This window comes from Chamaea fasciata, unplaced genomic scaffold, assembly GCF_029207755.1.
Source record: "Chamaea fasciata isolate MVZ Bird 193981 ecotype frontalis unplaced genomic scaffold, bChaFas1.0.hap1 SCAF_2, whole genome shotgun sequence".
NCBI classification, from domain to species: Eukaryota; Metazoa; Chordata; class Aves; order Passeriformes; family Sylviidae; genus Chamaea; species Chamaea fasciata.
In genome coordinates, this window is record NW_027094087.1 from 114,079,979 (window position 1) to 114,085,374 (window position 5,396).

Sequence of the window (5,396 nt, forward strand, 5' to 3'; positions counted from 1 at the left end):
GCAGCAGCTCCTGAGTGGTTGTTTGTGACCCAAAGGGCTAAGCTAACAATTCCCAAATGCTTGTGGCTGTCACCCCTATAAGAGATTGTTCATTTTGTGTGCCCCCAAACCCAGAGAAATACCGAAAAGTCAGCTTGGTTTTGTCTAGTTCTAGTCCAGAGACCCTCCTAAGCAGTCAACACTCCCAATGTGGAATAATAATCACTATTAGGCTAAAATATTGTTTGTTTAGTCCTGTGAGCCCTAACCACAAAGGAATATTCTGCAAAACCCCATAGACCACCCAAAAATCCCTTTGTGGTGGCACAGCACAGCATAGTTACCATGCAGAAACTCTGGAAACTCCATTCATGAGCAACCTGGCCAAGGCTATACTGGAAGCACATGAAATTATGGGAACTGAGTCACAGATCCCAGTACATATTGGATGCTTTTATAGGTTAAAAGTAAATAGTCTTTAAGGGACTTTTTTTTTTTTTTTCCCCTCCATATGAAGGCGATTTGGGCTGATTATTTTGTTCAGGGCTGGACCCATGACGTTTTGTTGTTGCCTGGACTGAGAAGTTCATGTGTTAAAACGCTGTTCCAGGGCTGCAGCTGATTGTGTGCAGGTTAATAGACGAGCCTTTGTCAAGGACATTGTGCAAACACATTTCCACAAGACATTATTGTCTGGACACATGAGCAAATATTTGCCTAAAAAGTCTAATTAACCATTGTTCAAGAACTGCCACCTGCCCCTGGGTTTTCTGGCACTCTCCTGGAAGGGACTGTGTTGTACAGCAGTGCCTTTAGCCAACATTTCCACGGGAGCCAACTCCTGACCAATAATTAAGTAAACATTCAGCTTGCTCCCTGTTATTTTAAATTTCTTTTAATAATAAAGGAAATGTTACGAAGAAAAGGAGCAAAGGCAACCAGTCTTGCTTTAACAGCGCTGCTGGGAAAGGAGATTATGTGGCCCTGGGCTGACAGAATCCCAAAATCCCAGAATCACCGAGGATGGAAAAGACCTCCAAGGTCATCAAGTCCAAGCTGTGACCCATCCCCACCTTGTGACCCAGCCCCGAGCACTGAGTGCCACCTCCAGGCCTTCCTTGGACACCTCCAGGGGTGGTGACACAAGGGACATGCTGGGGTAGCCCTGGGTGAGCCCATCAGCAGCACAAAGGACGAGCCCATCTGTGTTGTAAAGTTCCTTTTGTCAGCTGAAGCCAGGAGAAGTGATGACAGTCACGATGCCAGGGGATGGGTGGACAAAAGAGGATTGTGCAGCTGTCCTGGAAAATGTGGTGTGTGACATGCCAGGAGGTTGGAGCAGGAGCCCTTTTGAGCAATGTCCTTTTGCATCTCCAGTAAAGCTGCCTCAAACTGCAAATAAATGAGTTCAGAGACAAACACTCGCCCACCTGCCTTAATCTTAAAGATATATTTATACAAAGATTTATTTTGGAAAGCTACCCTCTCATTCAAAGTGGAAAACCAAATATTTTTTGTTTGAGAATCTTGAAGTTAAATATTTTGTTGGTTAACATTTTGTCTTCTCAGCCCTTTCTGAAGTAGTTCAATGAAATTGATAGGAATTCAACAAAATATTTGGTCAATTAAAATAGGTATTTTTCTTAGTTATACCCTTTTGTTTAGAAATTGTTTCAGGCCTTTCCACTCATGGAAACTATGACTGTCCAAAGCGATTTTTTTTCATATTTATATCATCTTTATTTCTAATTCTTTTTCCCAAAAATAAGTGATGTTACTGCCTGGCTAAGATGCACCATGGGTTTTGTGGAGGCAGTTACTGGCTAGAAACATGTGATTGTACTAGACGTACAACCTTGGTTTGCTCATAAAACATTTTGTTGCCAGTTAATAGAAACTATTATTACTTTTCACATCTCTCACATTTCCCAGCTGCCCAGCTCCCCCAACTCTGGCTGCTGCAATTCCGTTGCCCTCAGAGCTCAGCAGATGAGTTTCTTTGCCCACTCCTTCTGTTTCTTCCTCTCGTACTCCCATTACTAATTGAAATGGTCATGATTTTTCAGGACTTCAGCAGAATCATCCTAATCCTGACCTGTATGTGCCAGCTTGTGTCTCATTGCAGAAAATAAGGCCCATGAAATGTCTTCTCTGTTAAGAGCTGACTGAACCACAGAAATAGGATTATGGAATTTTGAGGAAGGGAATGGAGAGGATCTTAGAGATCATCCAATCCCAACCCTCCCTGCCATGGGCAGGGACACCTCCCACTAGACCAGGTTGCTCGAGGTCTTATCCAACCTGGCCATGGACACTTCCAGGGCCCCATAAGTGGCTTGAATTCACCCCGTGCTCTTTTGCACTGTCACTGGGACCTCCCCAAGCTCTCACAGCTCTCCAGAGACGTAATCCATGCATGGCATTGTGTTCCTGAGGATCTGTGGCACCTCTGTGCTCATCATCTCCACCCTTGCTCAGAGAATATGAGGCAAGGCAGGTGAGGCAGAACCTCAACCTACCCTGGAATGAGTAGGCTTAGAATGAGGCAAGTTGTCCTTGCCTGGGTCACACACACCGACCTGAGGCCCTTCACTGCCGTCACCTTCCCCCTTTAATCTGTCACTGCACTTGTGCTATGGCAACCACCAGCGCTGTTGACAGGAGGAGTAAAATAATGTCACCAAAACTGCCCCGAAATAGCCCCCTCGCCCTTTCCCAACGCCAGCTGTCAACTGCCCGCGGCAGGAAATGCTTCCTCCGGTGTGTTTTCCTCCTGAGGGACTGCGAGCTCCCAAACACGCCATTGTGCAGAGCAGGGATTCAATACACAAAAGGCTAAAAACTGCACAGCATCCTGTCCTTGCTGTTCCTAAAGCAGAGTCCTTCTCTCGCTCCGTGAGGTGCTGAGGGGGCCCACAGGTGCCCGGGCCGGCAGCGCCGTTGTCACAGCAGAGTCACATCCCTAAGGATTGGTCCTGCACCAGAGGGGAGCACGTGGGAAACAGAGAAACTCAGCAGGGCTGAAATGTCCTTCCCTCAGAAAAAAAAAAAGAGGGAAGTGGGATGTGGAATGATTTCCTTGCACAAGGACTGCACGGCCTGCCGAGCTGGATGGGAGAGAGGTGCCAATGATTTATGGCCCCAGCAGACGGCCTGGCCAGCCTTCCAAAAAACACAGCCACACTGTCCTTCACTGTGCAGGCATTCCTGGCATCCTGCTCCAGGTTTGGGGTCGCAAAGGCCTTGGAAATGACTCTGTGTCCAGCCCTTTTGGAGAAGGGGGCAGAGGTGTTGGGCCGCAACAAATTGCGGCGGAGTCATCGGGAGCGCCAGTGGCGTAAATGCCAGGAAATATCCTCCTGCTGCTTATATTTAGTTACTGATAAGGCTGCACCGACCCAGAGCATGCTGTGCCCTCTCCTGTGCCTTTCCTGCCCGCCGAGGAGCCAGGGGAGGCTTCTGCAAAGGTTTCACTGGTGAAAGAGGAAATCATTTCTTGCTGCATGCCAAGGTTATAATCGAGGAGGGGGGATTTGCGCAACTGGGAAGAACCTAGACTTTTCTTCATCTCTCCCGAGGAAATTGAGAAGCTCCACTGCCAAATATCTGTTGGGAGAATCAAGAGGAAGCAGAGGTGTTTATCCTCTGGAGGAAGTGGGAGGGCTCAGGGGCTGCAGCAATGACATTATCTCAGTGCGGGGCATGCCTGGGGCCGTGCTGGGACTCTCATCCTGTTGCCTTGGAGGAGCAGGAAGCCTCCAGCCCTGAGTCCTCTCTCCTGCTGGTGCCCACGGTGCACTGAGCCTCTGGGAGGTCAGAAACCCCGTGGGATCTTTTATTTTAACCTCTGCTTCAAAGGCCGTGTGCTTTGCTGAGTTTCTGTGTGTGACTTGCTTCTCAGCTGTGCCCTCCGCAGGCCCCTCATTCAACTTTTCCTGTTGACCAAAGGTTTGATTTCTCTCTGGATGAAAAAATAAAACCAAAAAAAACCCAACCCAACCAAACAAAAACACCAACCCAGAAATACCTCTCTGTGTATCGCACCCATTCCTACTTCAGCTGATTGGAAATGACTCTCTGAATTTAGCCACCAATTCTGTTCAGGCTGTTCTACTATCCATAGTTTGAGGATTATTCCTATTATCTGGCTTTTATCAGCTCAGGAGCCGTATGTGGCTCCAGGAGTATGTTATATCACATAATTAGCATATGGGGCATGTGGTTTGGCATTCCTTTCCCAGAGGAAAAATTACTTGTGCAGTGTTGTGTGTTGATTTAGTGCTTTCAGGGTTTTCAGGATTCACTTTAGGGTTTTTTTTAATATCCTCATTCCTTTTGGTGTGTGTATTAGAGGATGACAAGGGCCCACAGCTCCTGTGGGCAGACAATTTCATGGTGCAGGACAAGTTCCTAAAGTTCCATTTTCTCCTGAATAGAGAAATATGAAATTCATGGGAGAAGTTATTGGCAACAGTGAGGTCATTCTCCACCTCAAAACTTGAGGCAGAATTCAGAAATGCTGGGCTAAGACCTGTGGCAAGTCTGGGGTCCCCAATAATGCGAAGCAGAGCTGCCGAAGCTTTCTCTTGCAGCTGGTGTTCCCGTGGGCTTGAGGGTTTTCACAGGATCACAGAATGGTTTGGGCTGGAAGGGACCTTAAAGCCCATCCAGTGCCACCCCCTGCCATGGGCAGGGACACCTTCCACTGTCCCAGGCTGCTCCAAGCCCCAGTGTCCAACCTTGCCTTGGGCACTGCCAGGGATCCAGGGGCAGCCACAGCAAATCTGGGCACCCTGTGCCAGGATCTCACTGCCACCATAAGGAAAACTTCTCACCTTAGATCCAATCTAACCTTGCCCTCAGTCAGTTTGAAGCCATTCCCTGTGTCCTGTCCCTCCATCCTCTTGTGAATACCTGGAGCTTTGTCTGAAATGCCCACAAATCCCACAGACTGCACCTGGAGGTGGTTCAACCCCATTTGGTGCTTGGAACAATCTGGTCTAATGGAAGGTGTCCCTGCCCATGGCAGGGGGTGGAATGGGATGATCGGTAAGGCCCCTTCCAACCCAAACCATTCTGTGATTCTGTGATTGTACCCTGGATGAGAAATGTGTGCACACAAGGTGCTCTGCCCTCTGTCAGCTCTGCCAACTCCTACAGAGCCTTTCTAGGAGAACTGAACAGGCTTTTAAAGTATCTGCCCATTTACACATAAAACCAAATTACATAATTGTAGCTCCTCTCAGAGTCCAGGGAACACATCCACGGAGCAGCACGATCTGGCCTTTAAACAGCAGCACTTTCACTAAATTGAACAACGCTGCAGTGGCAAAATCTGCTGTAAATAATTTATTTCACTTGTGTAACCACGAGAAAGGAGAGCAGGAAGGAAAGGGCACCTGCATTTGCAGCCAGCC